This window comes from Symphalangus syndactylus, chromosome 19 (genome assembly GCF_028878055.3).
Source record: "Symphalangus syndactylus isolate Jambi chromosome 19, NHGRI_mSymSyn1-v2.1_pri, whole genome shotgun sequence".
Taxonomy (NCBI): Eukaryota; Metazoa; Chordata; class Mammalia; order Primates; family Hylobatidae; genus Symphalangus; species Symphalangus syndactylus.
The window spans coordinates 53,637,939-53,661,346 of record NC_072434.2 but is presented as its reverse complement, the minus strand read 5'-3'; the positions used below and the strand labels follow the sequence as shown (position 1 = coordinate 53,661,346).

The 23,408-nt window shown below is 42.6% G+C and overlaps 1 long non-coding RNA gene across 1 annotated transcript in view; it reads left to right on the top strand.

Annotated features, from left to right (window-relative positions):
* Window positions 1-23,014, top strand: part of LOC129458051 (uncharacterized) — a 66,479-nt gene extending 43,465 nt beyond the window's left edge. The window contains exon 3 of the long non-coding RNA XR_008649520.1: window positions 22,782-23,014. This is a non-coding gene — a long non-coding RNA (uncharacterized lncRNA). The remainder of the gene's footprint in view (window positions 1-22,781) is intronic.
* Window positions 23,015-23,408: the final 394 nt, after the last annotated feature.

The window sequence follows — 23,408 nt, the reverse complement described above, 5'->3', positions numbered from 1 at the left end:
ACTCAACTGGAAGGAAGTACTGCTGCCAGTGTGAAGAAGCCAGGCTGAGGTGACAGAAACGGAAACAAACAGGAAGCAGCCAGTCTTTTCTTCCTCCTCCTGTCATACAGTCTCTCTCGAGCATCCTTTTGTTGGCAGGGCCTAAAAGGGAGCTGCTGACAAAGAAGGAATTTGGTTTGTAGAGTCCCAGCCTAGTGTCTCAAAACAGAGTATGGGGGTGAAAGAATTTGTAACTGAAGCTGAGAGATAATATCCTCATCACTTGTACATGAAGCCATCCCCAATTCAAGTGACAGTAATTTGGAATATTCTTTAATTTCCTTTAATGCCCCATAATAATAATGTGTTGACATCTACACATCTCAATACAGTTCTTTCAAGCCATTATCTTGTTTAATCTTGTGAGAATGACAAAAATCATTCTTTCCCCATTGAAGACAACAGTGCCCAAAAATGTCAATCACTTGCTGAAAGATGAACAATATACAAATGGTAGACTTGGGATTCAGTCTCTCTGATTTCAAGCCCAGGGTCTTTTTTACTATACCGTACTGTCTCCTCAAAATGTGTTCATCAAGGGCCCTATCCTTATTAGTAAATCCTCAATAAACCAGAAGTGAATTCATGCAAACATCTTTACTTATGATCATTTAAATTCTCCTTGAGTGATTGAAATTTCTAGGATTCTCATTCATTCAACAAGTATTCAATGAGCACATTCTAGGCTATAAACTCCTAGGAGAAACCATTTTAAATAGGATAGGGTATACGCAAGAGCAGAGTCTGCATCTGGCCCTCTCACCTGCATGCTTGAGGTGGCAGAAGATAAAATCTCCCTCTCTCCTGTGTACCTTGGGCTAAGGATTCTGCTCTGGATAGCCAGGACCCAGTTGATCCTGAGCCCCCATCGCTAAAGAAATTCTCATTGTTCTTGTTTCCATTAGGTCACTCTTTGATGTCACAGGACATTTTCTAGGGAAAACATGCACCAAACTTTCCCCCTAATAAGTGGGCAATGGCCCCACAGAAAGATTAAAGAGGAAAAAGCCCCTATTTGGAAAGCCCCAGGTGACTGGATTTCTGAGCCTGTATTTTCATTCTCCCTTCCTTAGCTCTGTGAAGATCCCTTTCTGAAGTCACCATAACCTCTAAATCCCCATAGAAGAATATAACACAAAGAGCTCTGGTCCTCCACTTATTATGCCCAAGCTTGCCACCTTGTCATCTACCACACTGGGGTGTTGCAGTGACTTTGAGCTAGAGAAGAAACTTTAACTCCTTCCAGAAAACATACTGGAGGCACACTGGGTAGGGACAGCTGAAGGCCGTAACCTTTTGTATGGGTCCTCATATTCTTAAGTACTTTGCACCATTAACAATAGTTCTTTTGGGGGGTGTAGTTACCAGGGCACTTCCACGTTCTGCGTTTTTATATTTCTGTATTGTTTGATGGTTTAACGACCTATGCTATGTGTGATTTAATAAATGTGTGTATAAGCATATATTTAAACCCTTTGGAGCTGTTACTGTTACTAAGAGAGTATGTGATACATGGAGACCAGGAGTGGGAGGGAGCTTTTGAAATCATATATAGGCCCTACTACTCCAACAGTGTAGCAGCATTAGCTTCACCTGGGATTCTGTTAGAAATGCAGAATCTCAGGACAACCCTGGACCTACTCAATCAGAGTCTGCATTTTAACGGATGCTCAGGTGACTTGTATACATATTAGCAGTTGAAAAGCCCTCACGTCATCTAGCCAAATTCTGGATTTTACTGTGAAGGAAACAAGAGGGGTAGAGGGAATCACTTGCCAAAAGTTCACACAGCCTATTGGCACCGGAAGTAGGACTGCAGTTCCCATCTTTAGAATCCCAATAATCCTGCCTTCAGGCTGCCTCTCCAGCTTGCGGTCTTCCTAGAAGCCAGGCTTATTTTTCTGTACTTTCTAAGAAAATGTCTTCTAAGTCTCAGGGTAACATGGAAGGTGAGCCTTAGTCCTTTAATACAGCTCAATACTGCTAGGTAAGTTAAGGCACTGGCAGGCTGGGAACTGGGCTCACCAGCCCTGGATTAGGCCCCAAATCATATTCTCATAGTGTTTGAGAGAAAGCTCAAAGTGGATTTAGGAACAAGTGAGGGTGGATAAACAGGTAAAGCTAGTGATGTCAGGGCATCTCTGGAAATTCAGGGAGGGGCAGAGGAAAGGTTTGGGAATCCCTTACATATCGCTTCCCATTTATACAGGTGGCAGATGAGTCAAATGGTGGCTGATGTGTTATGGAGAAGGGAATCGCCTATAATTGAGTTGAGAGTGCCCCTACAAATGCTAAGCAGGCCAGCTGTTTACAGAGTTTGAATTCCGCTCCCTCACACAGATGGAATCATCTCAGCTTGTTGGCATGTCTGCGGTCTATAGTGTTGCCTCCTCCTCTTGATCTGAAAACATGCTCAGATTGGGGTATGTCTGATTCAAGAAAGGGCTGAGTTCAGCATCAATCAGCAAAGGGGCCAGAACATAAGAGGGCTCCCCAGGGCCCCAGAGCTGGAGCTGAGTCTTTGCCTGAGACTTTGGGAGATACCAATGCCAAAGGTGCAGGCTGAGTGAAAAATACACAGTAAAGGCAAAGTACTAAGCATCAGAAGTTCTGCCTGAAAATTAGCTCACAGGGCGGGGAATGTGCACCAGGGAGAAGCAGCCAGTAGGCAAGAAGAATGATGTGGTTAATAGCTAAGAGGTGGGCTATGGAGAAAAGTGCTATTCTGGCTTCACCAGCCTCTGGCTGTGTGACCTTGGGTGAGTGACTTCTTTCAAAGGCATCACACATCCAATTAATGGACAATTATTTCAAGGTAATGTCATATCTTTTTGTTTAATGAAACACTGACTCTTGTAAAAAGTTGAATGTAAAGTCTCTCCCTCTTTTCTGAAGCATAGTTTTGTTTTTTTTTTAAGAGGGAAAAAACAAAAACAAATGTTGCCTTTTATTCAGACATACAGACAAGGTTTTAGTTAATAAGTGATAGAGTGAGATTCCATACAGTCTCACATCAGAGTCCAAATTCAAGCACAAAGCTGTGGTGTGCATCATCATCAGGACTAAGTTTAGGCATCACCTGCCCAGGCCTTCCCTGAGCAGCGCACCCTCTTCCCCACGTGTACGTATGGCCCCTGTGAGCAGCCCTGCTCTGCCTTCCCCAGGGCTGCGGGCTTCCCTCTGTAAGGGAGGAAAAATACCTTTTCCTCACCATCCTGGGTTCAGGGTTGAAGCTCCTCTAACAAAAGACAGATTACGAGAGAAAAACATACACATTTATTTAATGTAATTTATATATATTTATCAATACATTTAACATTTTATGTGACATGGCAGCCTCCATAAGGAAATGAGGACCCAAAGAAACAGTTAAATCTGAATATTTTTATGCTAGGTTTGATGAAGTATAGACAGCCATAGAGAAATATGATAAGGCAAAAAAGGGTATGATCTAATGGGAATAAATTGAGGAAACTTATCAAGGCTGGTTGTTCAGATTCTTCTCTGCATCCCTGTGTCTTCAGAAATCAAAATGTTCCCTTCTTCCAGGTATAAGAAAGGCACCTCTCACAGGGAAGTCTCATGATTTGCTTAAGGGAAGGCCAAAAATTATTTCTTAGGTTTTAAGACCCACTTGAGGGGAGAAGAGCACAGGAAGGTCAGAGTCCCCTTCCTGCCTTTGCTGTTTTCTTCGGTATGCCCAGGTGCCATATTTTGGGGGTAGCGTGTCCTGAATCCCATCACCTCACAGAACTTAGCACACTGGGTTGTAAACTGCATAGATGATCCTTTGAGGGTCAACTGTGTCAACTGAGCTGTAACCACAGCACTTAATGTTGCGGCTGACACATAATAAATGCTCAAAAATATCTATTGATTAGCTATATACCTTCAGGATTTGAAAAGTTTACTATGCCAGATCTGGTGGATTGGCAGTCAAAATACATCTCATCTTCTTTCTAGTATGTATCCCCAGTGTGAAATCTAGAGAGAAATAAGATATGTCCTAGACTCTGTCACAGCTAAGCAATGGGTGAGAACTAGGCTTGGCCAGTCAGATGCAGGAGCACAAATTCTGGAATGGAGGAGTGAGGGGACACACTTCTGCTGCCTCTACTGCATCTGTGGCCAACATAGTGTGAGGGTGATTGGTTTTTCTGCAGCCCCATCAGTGGAGGGCCCAGTGCTGGGTCACTTGCTTTGTGGGGACCAGGAGGCAAGGCACTGAACATCCATTCTGTTGGTACAGACTGTATCGTACATAACATGGCTCTTCCAGGTTAGAGCAGTGCTGAGGTAGTTTTGGAACCAAAGCTTCCATTTCACAGAAGGTCCAAGGAAAAAAATAGAAGATCCCTGTATTGCCCAGGGCTTTGGAATGATTTATGAAAGCTCAATTCTACAAGCTATTTTAATACTAATATATTTTAATTAGGACATTATTGGACATATGTTGGCTGACTTACCAAGACAAATAATGGACACTTAAACAAAGTAAAAGTTTTTTTTCTTTCTCATGTAAAATTATAAGCTGGTAGGCAGTCTAGGGGAATATAGTAGCTCTATCTACCAAAGATATTCAATAACTTAGTTTTCTTCTTTCTTGGTGTCCTATTAACCTCTAGAATGTTTCCCACCTAAAGCTTTTTTCCCACCACCAGGTCCCATCACCCAGTATGTGGGAGGTAGGGGAGTAGAAATGGAAGGCAAGCAGCCTCCTTTTAAGGAAATGACTTAACACTTCATGCGTTACTTTTACACACATCCCATTTGCCATAATTTATCCACAGGACTGTATCTATCAGCCAGGGGGTTGGCAAATGAAATTGCAATGTAGGCAGCCACGTAAATGCCCAGCTAAAACTTGGAAGGGGATAAAGTCCTAGTCTTGAAAGGAAGGAAATGGATATTTGTGAATAATAGTCTCCTGCATAGTTGACCAAAAAAAAAAAAAAAAATTCTGTCCCGCTTAAACTAGCTAGAAGAATTAAATATACTCTCTGCAACTGAAAAGTGTCATAGTTACTTAAACTGATATCAAGAGGGGCTTTCCCCTTGTGTTGGGATAGAATTAAGCAGAGATGTGGAGCTCACTTTGTATCCTAAAAGTCTCATTAGCAAAATGAAAAGTAACATAGAATTAAAATGTGGCTTTTGAGAAACATATACTGCAGTTGAAAAATCTAAGTTAACACACAAGAATGGCCTTAGCAAAAAAAACAAATAAAAAAACTGAGTGTTACACCTGAAGGTGAGGTGAACAAAGAAGTCTTAGCCTGACATGTAAGCAGTGTTGATAGAAAATAAAGATTTCAGGTCATGGGATACTGCATAACCAATTCTATTTTGGAAGAGGGTGACAGAAGATATAGGCAGCTCCTTGTTACAAGTAAAATTTAGCTGAGAGGCAGGTGCTAATATTTGTCAGGCGCTTATATTTCCAAACACAGTTCAGTAGTCCCCCCTTATTTGCAGTTTTGCTTTTGGCAGTTTCAGTTGTGGTCCAAAATATTACATGGAAAATTATATAAATAGACAATTCTTAAGTTTTAAATTGTGTGCCATTCTGTGTAGCATGATGAAATCTCACATTTCATCATGTGAGAATCATCCCTTTGTCCAATGTATCCACATTGTATATACTTCCTGCCTGTTAGTGTCTTAGTAGCCATCTCAGTTATCAGATCAACTGCTGCATTATATCACAGTGCTTGTGTTCAAGTAACCCTTATTTTTCTTAATAATGGCATCAAAGTGCAAGAGTAGTGATCCTGGAATATTGTTATAATTTATTTTATTACTAGCTATTACTGTTAATTTCTTACTGTACCTAATTTATAAATTAAACTTTATCATTGATATATGTGTATAGGAAAAACTCTAATATATAGAAAGTTCAGTAATTTCTATGGTTTCAGGCAGCCACTGAGGATCTTAGAACATATTTCCCAAGGATAAGGGGGGACTACTGTCCTACATATTCACTTTAGTTTGTATTTTTCCATTAGCATCTGTGAATATGAATACCTCAATACACCCTCCAGCACCCAATAAAGAAGGCATTATTATTACCACTATAGTTGAGGAAGCTGAAACAATGAGTATAAGCAACTTTCCCAGGGTTATCTGGGTCATGTAAGTGGTAGGGCTGGGTTTCACACCCAGGCAATCTGTAGCCTATGCTCTTCAGCACTTCTATATACGTTTTCCATGCTTACCTGTGATTACAGTTTCCCTGTTTTGTCCCCTAAGGTGACCACTACCAGCTCCAGGTAGAAGACTTGAAAATGCACCAAAGACCTGGACAGTCTGTAGGTGACCTTGTATATGACTAGTTACTATGAATAAAAAAGCAACAAGACTTCATCAGTGCTTATTCTTTTCTTTTCTTTTTTTCTTTTTTTTTTTTTTTTTTGAGACTGAGTTTCGCTGTTGTCGCCCCAGCTGGAGTACAATGGCGCAATTACAGCTCACTGCAACCTCCACCTCCTGGGTTCAAGCGATTCCCCTGCCTCAGCTTCCCAAAGTAGCTGGGATTACAGGTGCCCTCCACCATGCCCAGCTGATTTTTTTGTATTTTTAGTTGAGACAGGGTTTCACTATGTTGGCCAGGCTGGTCTTGAACTCCTGATCTCAGGTGATCCACCCGCCTCAGCCTCCCAAAATGCTGGGATTACAGGCCCAGCCCATCAGTGCTTATTCTTTGCCCATTATTATACAAGGCCTATAAGATGTGGTCCCTGCCCCTGAAGAACTTAAAGATTCCCTAAAAGAAATATGAGGTACACAACCATTGATCTGGGAGCTAGATAAAAACCTACAAATTCCTTAACAAAAATTAAGGAGTAATGACTCTATGCCAGACCCATGGTTTTATGAGACAAAAAAACTGACAAGATTTCTGCCTTCCTAAGGCTCAAAATGCAATGGCTGAGATAGATATTTAGTAGTTACAAATAAAACACACAAGTGCATTAAATTGTACGTAAATATATACGGTGTGCAGTAAGAAAAATAGCAGGTGGGTGTTTGCTTAGACTTTTAGATGATGCAATAAAATAGATAAAAATAGATATTTCAAAGCTCAAAAGTTAGAGAAGGGAAAATCCTACATTGCATCAATAAAGGTCCAGCCGAGAGAGAAATATCAGAGAATGGAAAAGGTACGTTTAGTCTCAGCTTTGAAAAATGAAGAGGAATTAGACTGAGAATTGGGGAAGAAGATTTTGTACCAAGGGAGCAGCAAGTCTAGAGTCCCTCAGGTGGCACAGAGCTCTGTGAATTCAAAGAACCCCATGAGGGCTGCTGTAGCCAGGATATAGCAATTGAGGGAAAGAGTGGTTTAGGCAAGGCTGGAGACACTGGAAACCAAGCAAGTTCTTGCAAACCGATGAAGGAGTTTAAGTAGTTGTAAGTGCAGTAGGAATCCATTGTAGGTTTACAAAGAGAAATGATTTACGATTAAGACAATCACTCTCGTTGCAATAGGCATGGTTTATAGATTTAAGACTGAAATAAGGAAAACCAATTAAAAGCTTTTGCAGTACTCCAGGTCTTTGGATGCTAAATTTCAGATACTTTTCACAAACCACAACATGTACTTCGAGACGCTGCAGCTAGAACTCTGCAAACCACATTTCAGCTTGACTAGCTAGTTACCTGCTGAGCTCAGCCCATGGGGGCCACAGCAGGAGGCTGCACACCCGGAGGAGAGAAAGAAGCTATTGTTCCTTTCTGTTTGCTTCCTGCTTTCTGTTTACTTCCCGTTCCTATGTTCATGAGCAACGTCTCTTCACCCTGGCAGCAGTAGTTGTTTCAGAAGCAATGGTTAAATCCAGTTTTTCTAACACTCAGAGAAACAGCCTCCTTGTGCCCCCTCAGTGACACTAACCAATCTGAGCCCCCTCCTCAGAGATCTGGGTCCCAGACCAATGAGACTTGTCCTCCAAACTCAGAAACACTATCAGCCGGGCAGTGTCCCTTCTCAGAGTCTGAGTTTCCTCTCTGCAGGGCCTTCTCTCCCATATTTCTAAGTTTTAATAATGCCAGCCTCTTTCTTTTGTTGTCCCAGTCCCAGAGGCAGCTGCTTCCTGTAGTTGTTGGCTCCATGATACCTTAGCATTCTCTTTTTGCCATGTTGGTTGTTGAGTTCCCAGGCAGCAATTCTCTATATTAAATTCTCCATGTTAAAATAACTGGTATGGTTTCTCTCTCGGCTGGACCTTTACTGATGCAATGTAGGATTTTCCCTTCTCTAACTTTTGAGTTTTGAAATATCTATTTTTCTTGTGTCATCTAAACATCTAACCAAATAAAAGGGCAGACCTAGCCATGGGATAAATATAAGCTTTGTAATCAGAAAAACAGCAGAGCTACTTACTAGAAGTATGACCATGGGTCTGACCCTTAACCTTTGTAAGTCTCAGTTTCTGCATCTACAGAGTAGGTGCAGTAAACCTCTACTTCAAATGGTCATTGTGATGGACTGGCACAGGCCAGGCACATATTAGGTACACAATTTGTGGCAGCTATTATTATTAAAGTATCTCTCATAGAAAGTGTTTGATTTTAGATAATTTATTCAACAAATATTTTAGAACATGCCCTGTAAGTGTTTTCTTCTTGTTCTCTCCTGTCCCCCTGCAGGTGCCTCTGACTCATGACTTCCTCTCTCATAAATGTTCCTTGAAGTTTCCTCCCTTACAGGTTTACTTGCCTCCATGTCCTCTCTCCAAAACCAGAATCTTCACAGAGTCAGGAAGAAAGCACTCAACACAATATCCAACATTTTGTGTAGATCCAATCATCATTTGCTGACTAACCTCTGCTTGCTAACTGTTCACTATGGCTTTGTCGGGCTTCTTACATCCTCTGAATACCTTGGCTTCCCTTGGGATACCTCATGATAGGGCCAAAGCATCAGCACAACAAAAGAGCAGAGCAGAAAACATGCAAAGAAGACACTTCCCACCACACTCCACGGCTTCCTATTCTCAAGGCCAGTGGCACTTCAGCAACCTGCTTCACTTTAACTCTGTCCAGCTGGAGCCCTCTTCTCAGCCGCCCAGGGCTGGCAGCGAAGGCCCATTCGCAGTTGATTAAGGAGTAATTAGCAAGCCCAGTCAGGATCATTAGCATTTCTATGTTCCCATTTGTAAATAATAACTGGTTTGAGTGAGGTGATTAAAAAAAAAAGAACAGCTGGTGGGAGATTTTAGAAATTTACCTACAGGTCCAGCCTAGGTGAAGGTAGAGAAGAGTATATAGGAACTTTGTACTTTCTGTTCAATTTTGCTGTACACCTAAACCAGCCTAGAAAAAAATCAAGTCTACTAGTGATTCTTTTTTTCAAGGAATACTTGACTATTCCTTACCCCAAATTGCCTAGCCCAGTGCCTTTCAAACTTTAACGTACATGTTAGTCACCTGTACTGCAGGTGACTTTGTAGGTCTAGAGTGGTGCCTGAGATTCTTTCTGCCTTTCTAACAAGGAACGCTACTGATCCATAACAACACTTGGAGTAGCAAGGCTCAAGATTGAAGCAGTAATTGTCTAAGTAAAGCGACTGGAAATGATGGGTACTCCACAAAGTGGGACACTTGCTAATAGGATTCCCTTCCCTACCATTGTTCAGTAACCTTAGGATCAAAAGAGACCCTAACGCTGGGCTCTGCGATTAGCTAAATGAATACTCCAAACTTCAGGGACTTTGCACTTAAAAGACAACTGGATCCATTTAGGAATAATTCCCAGATAAGATTCAGGTCACAGACAGGTGTGATGGCTCATGCTTGTAATCTCAGCACTTTGGGAGGCCGAGGCGGGTGGATCATAAGATCAGGAGTTCGAGACCAGCCTGACCAACATGGTGAAACCCCTGTCTCTATTAAAAATACAAAAATTAGCCAGGCATGGTGGTGATCACCTGTAATTCCAGCTACTCCGAAGGCTGAGGCAGGAGAATTGCTTGAGCTCGGGAGGCGGAGGCTGCAGAGAGCTGAGATCCTGCCACAGCACTCCAGCCTGGGCGACACAGCAAGACTCTGTCTCAAAAAACAAAACAAAACCAAACAAAAAACACAAGATACAGGTCACCCAGTTAAATTTGAATTTCAGATAAGCAACAATAATTTTTTAGTATATGTCCCACATAAACGTGTTCCCCCAGGAACCAATTCACTTAACCAAGGGAATGCCTCTCTTTGGTCACTTTCTTGTCCTTCCCTTCCTTAGGAGCAAGTGGCCAGTAATGGCCGTGTGAATGGAAATACTGAGCATGTATAGGAAATGCTGCTATTCATTTCTATCAAATTACTGTTAACATGGTGTACCTGACTTCATCGTTTACAAAACACTTTTACATCTTTTAGTCTAGTGTTTATCAAACTCTGACATGTATGCAGATCACCTGGGGGATCATGTTAAAAATGCAGATTTGGGCTCAGCAGTTCTGAGGGTTCACATCTCTAACAAGCTCCAGGGGGTCTGATATTGCTGTTCTGTGGCTCATATTTTGAGCAGCAAAGGTTTAGATATTCCCAGATGATAGATAGGCTGTATCAACACCCATTTTATAGTTAAAGAAACTAAGGCTTAGATTACATAGACATTCTCAGGTATACGCAGAGATGGAGGAGGAAGGGGCGTGGAGCGAAAGCGAAACTCACTAAGATGTATGTCAGGCTCTCTACCATACATCTGCCTCTGCAGAGGAGAGAAATCGTGGGTCTGCATCCCTTTTTAGTCCTTCGCAGGCTGCGTGATGTTGGAATAATTATTTGGCCTCTCTGAATCTCTGTTATCTCAAAAGTAAAGAGGTAGGGTAAACCTCTCAAAGGCTTCCATGAGAGGCTAATGAGATCTGTGAAACGTTTATATTCTGTAACAGGATACAAGTAGTAATCATTGTTTTATTATTATTATTGAATCCTGAATACAGCCCTTTAGAAGGTTGTTCTAAGTAGTTTACATGTATTCACTACTCCTCACAACACCCCTGCAAACTAGGTACTATTGCTAGCATCCGCCTTTTACAGTAAACTGAGTCATATAGAGGTTACTTGAACTGGCCAAGGTTACAGAGCTAGTAGGAGCAAGATTTGGAGTCTGAGGCCGGGCGCGGTGGCTCACGCTTGTAATCCCAGCACTTTGGGAGGCCGACGTGGGTGGATCACGAGGTCAGGAGATCGAGACCACGGTGAAACCCCATCTCTACTAAAAATACGAAAAAATTAGCCGGGCGTGGTGGCGGGCGCCTGTAGTCCCAGCTACTCGGAGAGGCTGAGGCAGGAGAATGGCGTGAACCCGGGAGGCGGAGCTTGCAGTGAGCCGAGACTGCGCCACCGCACTCCAGCTTGGGCGACAGAGCAAGACTCCGTCTCAAAAATAAAAAATAAAAATAAAAAAATAAAGCCTATGCTCTTAATCTCTAGCTATATTACTTCTCTCTGGGAATGATCCCCATCTCTCCCCCTGCTGGTTTTATAGATAAGGAAAATGAGGTTCAGAGAATATGATTTTTCCAGTGGTCAGTCATATAGCAAGACTGTAAATGTAATGAGAGCTCAGGCCACAGACAAGTACCTACTGAGTGCCATGCAGCACTGAGGGGGAGGTACCTACTGAGTGCCACGCAGCACTGAGGGGAAGAGGAAGCCTGGGTCTTAAGAATGAGGGAGCAGAGACGGGCTGGGCAAGGGGAGAGAGGCCACGACTCAGTTTGGCAACTTTAGTATAATCTTCTTTGTCAGGCAACCCTACTGATGCTTTGGGAAAGGTAATCAGTGACTTCCGAATGACGATGAAGCTCTGAACCTGCTTTCAGGAGGTGAGGGTGGCAGGACATCAGACTCTAGGAAGGAGTGACTGAACTGAACAGATGAGCTGCCCAGCCTGGTCAGCTGGTGTTTGCAGGGTGATCCAGGAAAGAGTTCCTGACTCCAGCCATGCTAAGAGCAGTGGACTCAGACAGATTTGTGTTTGAGTCTTAACTCTCCCTCTTATTACTTAATGACCCTGGGCCTGTGACTTGACCTCTCTGTGCCTTGGTCTCCTCATCTGTAAAATAGGGATAACAATTGCACCTATTCCAGAGTTGTTGGAGGATACATGCAATCACTCATTTATTATTACTGTGAAATGAGAGATCTCGGGAAAGCATTTACCATGGTGCCTCAAGTAAGCTCTCGATCAACAAGGACTGTGGGTCAGAAGGAATAAAGGAAATACATTTCTGTAGTAATGGAGCAGTGGGAGGAAAAGACCAACTGGCTAAAGCCATTAAAACTCACCATCAGTAAAAGTGATTTGCCTACTCAAATCTTAGAGTTGGTAACTGCCATTTCCCTAACAAGAAGATGCAAATCAGTTTATTTGCCTGTGGGGACTGCATTTCTTTCTTCTTCTCCTTCCCCAAAGACATCTGTTGTAGGATAAGAAATCTCAAGTATGCTGAGTAACTGCTTTGTGTCAGGTCCTGTATCGAGAGCTTTCTTTTATACCCATCTAACACCTTTTCCAGGATGTAAATTCTACTAACTCCATTTTATAGAGGAGGAACCAAGTCTCAGGAGAGGTTGAGAGCTACATCCAACATCCTAAGCTCTGGAGTAATACATCCTGGATTCAGATCCACTTCTGTTCAGCCAACATCAAGACTGGTGGGCTCCTTCCAAGGAGTCAAAGCTCTCCCTGGGCCCAGCCAGTACTCACCAAGGCTTCTGCGATGATACCATTAGGTGCCAGATGGTCTTGAAAGCACTTCGTCTACGGGCACACAGTCATTTTCCCACAGGCTAGGTGGTTACGTTTTATTAGCCCCACTTCACCCCTGAGAGGAGGCAATTGAGTTAATTATTTGAACTGAGAGCCCCTTGGTGGTATCAGCTGAGATAACTATCGCAGCTCCTGGCTGCCAGCCCTAACCAGAGCTTTTGTTCGTTATCTTCCCTCAGAGAAACTCGGCACTCAATTGCTCATTAACATGATTTGGATAATTTTCTCAACAGCCCTCCAGTGGAGCAGCTAAAGGAGAAACTGTAAAAGCCTGTGCCATTCAGATGGCCCCCCACCCCCAACCTTGCTCTTTCTTTCCTAAGTAGTGGAGAAAGACAGATCTGCATTTGAATTCTGGCTGGGACATTCACATGCTGGGTGATCCTTATTATTTCCTCTCCCTAGGCTCCCCATTCCTCATTTGTAAAATGAGAATATAAATACCACTTGCTTTATGAGTTGTTTCAAGGACTAAACCAGAAGGAAGTTAGCAAGAGGGAGGGAGGTTAGTTGGTTTATGGAGTGCCTAACGGGGAACACAAAATGCATGGACAATATTATTTGATCATCACAACGATCCTATGAAATTAAGAAAAAGAAACTGAGTGATAGAGCGATTTACTCAAAATTTTACAGCTAGCAAGTGTATGTAAGGGCAATGATTCAAACGCGGTTTGGGTGACAAAAAAGCCTAACCTATCACTCTCATTTGCTCTTCTTCAATGTTCTTATTCAATTTTTTTGTTCTTTGTTCTCTTTCATTCTTTCTCATTCACTCTTATTTGCTCCCTTTCTTTCATTCTTAGTCTCTCCTATTTCTCTAGATAACCAGCTAGAAAAAAGGAAAGATAAAAGATTGGACAAAGATATAGCAGTCCGGATAGTAGATGAGAGGTCTGAGCCCTGGTCTTTTGTGTAGACTGTGAGCCTGAGAGAGAGACAATTAGGGATTGGGTGGGTTAGGAAAGCAAAGAGTCTTTCCTGTATGGATTTACATTCCGAGGGTCGAGGCCAAACCCAAGGTGAATATTTAACCCCTGAAACAACTCCTGTAAGTAAAAAAGAAAACTCCCATCTTTTTCTTCTGTCTCAATTTCATAGGTGAGGCTCAAATCTCACCTAGAGCCTGGGTTCAAAACTCTGGCTCTGCCACTTTAGCAATGAGACTTTGGACAAAGCCCTCCACATCCCCTGAGTCTCAGTTTCCTCCCCTGGGCCTCGTAGAAACATCCCTGCCCCCAGGATTTAGGTGAGTATTAAACTAGATCAGGCAGGTGCAATGCTCAGCGCCTGCTTGGCACCCAAAAAGTGCTTGGCAGTACTAGTCTTTCTGCCCTCATTAACCCAGTGACTGACTTATAACCCTGCTTTCCTCAAAACTCTTCTCCAACATAAAGGTCTTTTGTAAATGTGAACTTTTCCCTTTCTGCAGACTTCCCATGGTGATCTGGCCCCTTTAACTACAGAGATGTCAAGGAATCTTTGTGAATCAGCCATCAAGTGTGGGTTGCTTGACGTGACTGTGGGGTTAACTTACAAGTGACTAATTTTTGGAGGCGAGATTTTGTACTCTTCCCACTGGTAGCACCGTAGCTGGGTGTAATTACTTAGCTGATGAGTTTACTGAGGGGCTCATTAAAGTTTCAGTATTAATATCCATATGAATACTTTCAACAAAACCTTTTGTTCTTGGAGTAGGGGATGTGGGAGGTGGTTACAGGAACTGTCTTGCTTTTCCAAATTTAATTGTCTAAATACAGTGCTGCCTCAGCAATCCAGGACATTTTTCTCACTCTCTCTTTCTCTCTTTCTTAACAGACCTCTGCCAAAAGCCTACTTTGGCAACAGGAATGATTAGTTTGTGTTTCAGTAAACTTGCTGCATCAGAGTCACTATCCCAGCAGGGGCAGGGGGAGTTGAAATGTGCTCTATTTAACCAGTTTGAACGGTTATTTATTTGAATTGAGGCTGGGGCAGAGGTTGTGGGAGTTTTTGATAAGAGGAACTTAATGGCTCATAAGCAAGTCTTCTCTCTTTTAGCAGATACTTTGCACTACACATGAACGTCCTAATCAGTCTCCCTAAAGGTAGACTGGCCCCCTTTCCAGAGTCTGCTGAATTACTCACATTGTTCAGAGCTCTCAGCATTCTGCAAAGCTTTGTTAAATTAATCTTCACAACAACACCCAGGAGGAAGAAGTATCATTAGCACTCTCATTTTGCAGGGGGGGAAACTAAGTCTCAGAGAAATTAAGGAATTTGCCTAAGTTCGCATCGAAATAAATTGGGAGCATCAGCATCTTACCCAGCTTTGTCTGATTTCAGGGCCTGAGCTCATACTCCTCTGGTATTTGCAGCAGTTTCGGGGCTTCTTGCACACCATTCTCAGGCTTGCACAGGACCATGGATTTTATAACTGGAGGGGACCTGTAGGTAGGGCAACCAACCGTCCTGGTTTGCCTAGGAATGATGGGGTTCCTGTGACGTGAGACTTTCAGTTTTCAGGACCAGTCAAACTAGGATGAATTGGTCACCCTATGGGATGAAAGGCTGCTGAAACTACCAAAAGAGATAAAAAGTGAAAAAGCTTCTAGACTAATATGAGGTATTCTTATTACCTTTTCCCCTGTAAATTTGCAGATGAGAAAACTGAGGCTCAGAGAGGAAAAGTGACTTACCCAAGGTCACGTATCTCGTGAGTAGATGGAGCAGTAATTGGAAAACAGATCTTGGGATTCTCAAATCATTTCTCTTTTCCAATAAGGGAGGCTGCAGCGTTCAAGCCAAGGTGCACCTATTGAGCTCCTACTGCATGAGCAGTTAAGTTGTGGGTTAGCAAATGCCCAGGAGAAATAGGAGGTGTCCAGGTAATGCTGTCAAGTAGAACTTTCCATGATGATGAAAATGTCCAATATCAATGCTGTCCAACACACTAGTCGCTAGCCATATGCACCTTCAGAGTACTGACATGTGGCTAGACTAACAGATAAACTGAAGTGTTAGTTTTATTTAATTTTAATTAATTTTAATTTAAATAGTCATGCATGACAAGTGGCTACCACATTGCAAAGCAATGGTCAAATGGATATGATTAGTATTTCAGAAGCATTTTATTTCAGAGAACAGATTCTGTAGTGTGCACATTCTTGAAGAGGAAATGCTTTTTTTTTGGAAGGGAAGATGGGGCAGAAAAGAAGCACCATTCATGGAAGGCATACTGACATACTGAGTAGCAGCACTGAAGTTAACATTGTTGCCTTACTCTTCCAACAAGCTTGTGCAATGGGCATCAACTTTCCTAGTTTATGAGTGAGGAAAGTGAAACCCACAGGAATTCAGTAAACTGCCCAAGGTCTTATTTGTAGAATGGGAATTTGAACCCGGGTCTGAATCTAAATCATGTCCTCTATCCCATGCATTACCAACTTGAATGTACATATGAAACATCTGCAGATCTTGTTGAAGTTCTGATTCTGGAGCACTGTGACTGGTGATTCTTCCTTTATAACAAGCTCCCAGGTGATGCCAAGGCTGTGGCTCATGGGCCACACATTAGCCAGAAAAATTCTCTCTCTTAAACAACCAAAACTTCCTCCCTTCCTTAACAATCAAGAAACACTAGATACCTACAGAAAGGAGGATAAATTACAAGCTGTAAAATAATCATTAAAGTTCTGAGAAAGAAAGTGTGCCCTTGTTGACTTGAAAGAGGGCACCTTCCCCACTGGGCAGTGGAGTGGCTCTTCACCAGGCGAGGTTCACCTGCCGTCCAGTCACATCTCAGTTTCATCAGGTGATGCAAAATCAGCCAGGAAAGGGTTTTTAATCCAAAGTGTGGGGTAATCTAAAGAACATGTGCTTTGGAATGAGGCTGGTTTGGGGAAGAATCCCAGTTCTTCCCCTCTCCAATGATATGACTGTGTATGAATCATCCATCCCTCTGAGCCTTCATTTTCACCCCAGGGAAAATGAGGATGAGCATTTGTAATTCATGGAGATGTATTAATAGTAAAGACCAAGAGAAATCCTATGTGTAAAGTGCTTGACAGAGAGCACACTTAATAAATGAGTGTCTCCTCTGCCCCTCTTTCTCCCTGACCCTCTCGCTCCTTCCCACCCTTCCTGTTTTTCTCACCTCTTTTAGGAAATCTTCTCCAAGGGCAACTCTGAGTGGTGAAGAGAGGATGGAGTCAGTTGACTCTAGACTTTGTCCCAGTCTACTACTTTCTACTATGACCTCCAGCAGGGCTGGGAGCTACACAGGCCAGGGACTTTGTTTTCTTCCCCTTCTTCCCTCAGGGCCCATCACAGAAATGTCTTCAGGCCCTCTTCACCACCTCACATCTGCATCTCCACTCCAGGTGGGAAACACAGAAAAGAGAGAGAGAGTGTGTGTGTGTGTATGCGAGAGCACTAGTCTCATCACTAACCTGTCGGTGCTGAAATCCGAATAACTTTAATTTTAAAAATTAATTATGTGATCTCTTTGACAGGCAGCAGAGTTCATATCAAGGGCCCATGTTTTAACTGAATATAACGATTTTTTTTTTCACCTTGGAAGAGTCTTAGAGGCAAGACTAGAATGTTAATCTAAAAGGAGTGCAAATTTCTTCAACAACCATTCCCACGGAGGAAGGTGAGCTCGGACTCACTTTCATCTGTTCCTCTCCCCCATGTGCTTGGCCAGGGTAAGGGAGTCGCCTCAGGAGGGCCCCTCAGTCTCCCAGACAGCTGACTCTCCCTGTGTAAATAATTCTAACGCTCTCAGTTATTCATCATTCATCTGAGCCACCTATTGAACTATAAGCTTCAGGATTAGCTTTGTACAACCCACACCCAGCATAGGGTCTGGCATATATACGCGTTCATAAATGCAACAAATAAACATTTATTAATATGCATTGATTTGTTCAGTTTTGTTTATACCTCTGTGGTGGATTGCAATATTGATTCCAATTCTACAACCCACCCCACTGCCATCTTTTCCACAGCTAAGTTCCCTCCACGCCTCTACCATCCACACACATGCACTTTCTGATGCTGTAGGTTTTGGGTGAGACCAGAACAACCTCAATTGTAAAAAAAAAGCTTTAAAAATGCTCCACTTTTTTTTCTCTTTTAGCTTCCCCCCACATACCCCACCCTCCTTTTTTTTTTTTTTTTTTTTTCTAAATTTGAGACAAGGTCTCGCTCTGTTGCCCAGGCTGGAGTGCAGTGGCACAATTTCAGATCACTGTAACCTCCACCTCCCAGGCTCACATGATCCTGAGTCAAGCAATCCTCCCACCTCAGCCTCCCAGGTAGCTGGGGCTTCAGGTGCACACCACGGCACCCGGCTAATTTTTGTATTTTTTTTTTGTAGAGATGGAGTCTCACTACATTACCCAGGCTGGTCTTGAACTCCTGAACTCGAGCTATCCTCCTGCCTTGGGCTCCCAAGGCACTAGGATTACAGGTGTGAGCCACTGTGCCCAGCAGCTTTCACCTTTAAATTTTAAAGGTTACCATTGCAGGCCTCAGGCATGACAGACAATGAGCAGGTGAAAAACCAATAGAAAAGTGTTCGAAAACTCCTGTGTTAACCACCAGGCTTCTGAATATATCACTGTGGTCCACAGAGAAGGCTGGAGAAAGTAGCAAGAAGATGCTATGTCAACTACTACAGCCTTAAAGCAAAGGTGGTGTCTATGTAGCTAAAATTTTTCCTATGTAGCTTGTGTTATTTTTGTTTAATCAAGCAAATAAGAGGGTTTTTCCATGGCAAACAAACAGACTCCAATGCGTACCTTCTTTTCTTCTTTTTAACAATGAATGAAAAAAGGAAAGAAGGTACAGTTCTAAATTGACCCAATTTATTTTTCTTTTCTAAATGAGATTAAGATAAAAGTTGGAGAGAGGCCACTCAGATATGCTCAGAAATGATAGCTCAGTTTCTAACGGTTACTCAGCTTACATCTGATTAAGGTTTTCTGTAAAACGAAATTGTTCCTCATACCAGGCCCACTGGACCTGGACAGCCCTAGGCTGGGTCCTGGCCTCGCAGTGCTGGGTCTCTCTGGGGCCCAGGCTGGGGACTGCAGATCCTGAGCTCCTGTCATTTCCCTCCCCTCCTTCCTTCCTTCCTTCTCCCCTGGCAAAGACTGTATCCTGTTGCTCTGAGCAAGGCCCAAGAGAAAGGCCAGCAACAAGTTATTGTGCTGGGAAGGAAGACAAATGAGTCCCTTTTCTGTGGGGCTCCTGGCATCCTGTTGGAGGAAGGAAAGGACAATGCTTTGAGGGAACTGGCTTTGCCGACCCCCTCCTGGCGGGCTCTCCCCTCTCCTTTCCGGTGTAGCGTTTGTCAGCCCCAAAGCCTCCACTTCCTGAGTAATCACTAGATGCACGTGTGAGGTATGTGGTTCCCCTACACCCAAGGCAGATTCCTGGCCCAACTTCAGGAAGTGCAGCTCAAAGAGCCCTGGACCAGGACCCTGAAACAAGGGAGAGTCTTGGCTCCTCTCTCTCTACCAGGGTAGCTACTGCCAGATCATTTCACATCTTAGGGCCTCTGTTATGGCAATTGTGTAAGTGCCTTCTGCACACTTGAAACTGCCCCCTGCATCAGGGATTCCCACACCTGCCTGTGCATCTGAGTCACCTGGGGAGCTCTGTTGCCCTACACTCTTCATATGCCACGCCTGGACTCCAGGCAAAAAAAAGCAGACACTCCATCCCCAGAAATGTTCTGTGATAATTCCAGTCCCCCTGAAATTAAAAACAAAAAACAAACAAACAAAAAACCTATCCTTCCCTGTCCTCCTACCTAGCTCTTTCTTATCTCCCTTCAATAAAGTGGTGGATTGATAGGTACACAGATACAAGAAGCAGTAAGGAGTAGTGGCTAGAAGAGTGAATTTCAGAGACAGGCTTCCTGCAATCAAAGCCCAGATCCACCAGTAGATATGTAAGCTTGGGTAGAACTTCGAACCATTAGGTGCTTGCCTTTATTTATCTGTAAAATGGTAATAATAATAATATTACCTTCTAGGATTGTTGTAGCGTTGAGTTAATATGTTCAAAGCTTTTAATATAGAATTTAGCTAATCGAGGATACTATATAAGGGTTAACTATTATTATTATTATCCTAGAGTTTCATTGAACATATAATGAACTTTTTTTTTTTTTCTGGACCTAATATCAAGCCAAGCGCTGGTGACTTAGGAATGAATATGACACATTTCCTGCCCTCAAGAAGTTTTCAGGTCAGTAGGGAAGTCAGACTTATGAAGAACCAACCATAACAAAATATTGTTACAGGATGGATCCCCCTAGGAAGCAGGCTCAGAAGGTGTTTAGCACTCAGGATGTTCTCAGGGAATGCCTTGAGATGAACACTTGTGGAAGAGGGAAAGGCCACAAGCAGGACTGGCAGAGTAAGAAGGCAAAGCATGATGCAGACTCCAAAACTATCTTGGCCAACCCCACCGACAGCTCTGGAACTAAAATGACCCTTCAGAGTTGTCAAAAGTGAAGCCAAAAAAGCCAGAGCTCTTTATATTCCTGTATCAATCAGTCACTGGATGTAGGTTGCTCCAGGAAGGAGTGTGACTTGGGATCAACCATCTCTTCCCTAAAGGTTGACAGTACTCCAGGAACTAGAGTAACAAGTTCTTGATTGAAAAGGGATCTGGAGCCAGGTAGAGTGGCTCACGTTTGTAATCTCAGCACTTTGGGAGGCTGAGGTGAGCAGATTCCTTAAGCCCAGGAGTTCAAGACCTGCCTTGCCAACACAGTGAAACCCTGTCCTATCAAAAATTACAAAAATTAGCTAGGTATGGTGGCACGCGCCTGTAATTCCAGCTACTCGGGAGGCTGAGGCAGGAGAATCACTTGAAACTGGGAGGTAGAAGTTGCAGTGAACCAAGATCGCACCGCTGCACTGTAGCCTGGGTGACAGAGTGAGACCCTGTCTCAAAAAAAAAAAAAAAAAGAAAGAAAGAGAGAAAGAGGAAGGAAGGAAGGAAGGAAGGAAGGAAGGAAGGAAGGAAGGAAGGAGATATGGAAGATGCATCCCAGTGTCCACCTCAAATCTATATGGTCAATTTTGATGAAACGACAAAAAGTACAGAGAAGAAGATGAGTAGCTAATAATATATATTTAAAACCCTGATATTTCTATGGCATTTTATATTTTTCAAAGCATTCTCTTAGACAAAAGCTTACTCATGACTTCCAGTCTAGGGTCTTGAGGTAGGTTGGGAAGCCATATGTTGTAAAGGAGAAAGCTTTGGATTCAGAGCAGAGAGGACACTGTGAATTGCAGCTCTGCCACTGTCTAGCAAGGAGTCTTAGCATGCCTTTCATGTTTTCTAGGTCTACTATGTGAAAAGGAAATGATCATACATAATTCACACATTTGCTGTACGGATTTAATTAAATGATAGACAAAAAGTAGAGTGGCACAAGTCAAACTCAAAAAATAGTAACAACAAAAACAATTTCAAACTAAGCAATAGCAATAAATGTTACCTACTATTTTACAAATGAAAATACTGAGACCAATAAAGGTAAGATACTTTCTTAAGAACTCACAGTCAAATGTAGGTACATCCAAGACTGTAACTCCCATACTGAGATCAGTTTCATGTGACCTCATAGCTTGTCATCTTACCTATGGAACCCACAGAAGTTGATGAACCTCTGAGGGATTGATTCAGGTGTTTTGTTTGTGATGAACATTGGAAGGAATCTTAGAGATCATCTTGTCGCCTTCAGAAGTCCGGAGCTTCATGTGGCCCAGTCTTTGCATTGACTAGAATATAAAGAAGCATAACCCAGTAGTAATTAGAAACAAATTCTCATTTTCTCTTATGTCCTTTGAAAACTTTAAGAAAGATCAATTCCCAAAAAACATGTCTCAAGAAATCTTTCCTTTCTTACTAATTTATTGAATTTGACTGTTGTTGCAGGACCACATGCTCAGCAAACACACTGGCACTCTTTCTCAAACTTCAGCCTTCAAGGTGCTATTTTCTTTCCCATATCTCCTCTCAATTCTTTATAATGTAGATGAACTGAGTTTCTGTCTTCTGCCTTGTATGGACTACCTCTCCTGCTTTTCTCTACCCATATTTCACATAAAGCACCACAAAAATCAAGGACTCATATTAGCAAAGATAGAAATCTCCATAGGGGGACTGGGTTCATGAGAGAGGAGGAAGGAGAATGGGGCAGAAATGGCACTCAAAATTATTAACAATGGATATAGTAAAGTGTATTAGTCCATTTTCACACTGCTGATAAAGATACACCCGAGACTGGGAAGAAAAAGAGGTTTAATTGGACTTACAGTTGCACATGGCTGGGGAGGCCTCAGAATCATGGCGAGAGGCAAAAGGCACTTCTTACATGGTAGCAGCAAGAGAAAATGAGGAAGAAGCAAAAGCTGAAACCCCATCATATCTCGTGAGACTTATTCACTATCACGAGAATAGCATGAGAAAGACCAGCCCCCCATGGTTCAATTACCTCCACCTGGATCCCTCCCACAACACATAGGAATTCTGGGATATACAATTCAAGTTGAGATTTCAGTGGGGACACAGCCAAACCATATCATAAAGATACCTATGAATCAGAATAGATTAGCCAAGGAATTGGATTAGGGTCCTCCAGGCCCTCTAATGTCCAATGACCTAACCATTGGGCTGCTGACTCACAGGGAGGTATGGAAAATCCTGGAGTAGAGTCTGGAATGGCTGAGGTAACAGAGAGAATATTCAAGGGACTCAGGGCAACAGAAATCTATCAACTGGTATAAAAATATTTCAATTTTTACTATTTTAACAACTGGTGCAGCCTTACAGGTACATGGCAAACTCTCTCCAAAGCCTGAGCTCTTACCACCACCCCACATTCCCCAAAAGGCATGCAAGGAGTCTGACTAGGGAAAACCATAGCATGTTTCCTCTCTTCTCTCTCTCATAGGCATTAGAGTATTCATAGCCTTGGAATCAGAAGACCAAGTACATACAAGAGAACATAGCCTTGGAATCAGAAGACCAAGAAACAATTTAACTCTGCCCCTCCAGACCTCTGAGAACTTGGGCAAGCCTCTTACCCTCTGTGAGTTTCAGTTTCCTCATTTATTTAATTGAAATAATAATACAGATCACCTGAAATGTAATGAAAATTAAACATCCTTATGTAGGTGAAACCAATTGGCAGCATGCCTGGAATATAGCGAGTGCTCAATAAGTGCTTTTATCCCCCACATTCTGTCTCTTGTATTTTCTTTCTATACCCTACTCCGATTCCCTTGGATTCATACACCTGAATTGGAAACACCCAAAGTCAAAAAGAATAAGAACAGTCTTATTAGAAATGTAGCATATTACCAAGATCTGCAAATTTCTGCCCAGAGCGGGTGGTTCTAATAAAGAAAGTTGGATCTTATGTTGAGTTCTTTTCTGTCCAAGAATAGAAGACCTTCCCTCTTCTCCAGTAGTGAAGAATAGGATTCATCAGCCTTGGGGGCATAGTTAAAAACTTGCTCTAGTAAGTGGCCTGGATAGTCACAAAATGCTTAGACTCACTCCATCTGTTCTATACACA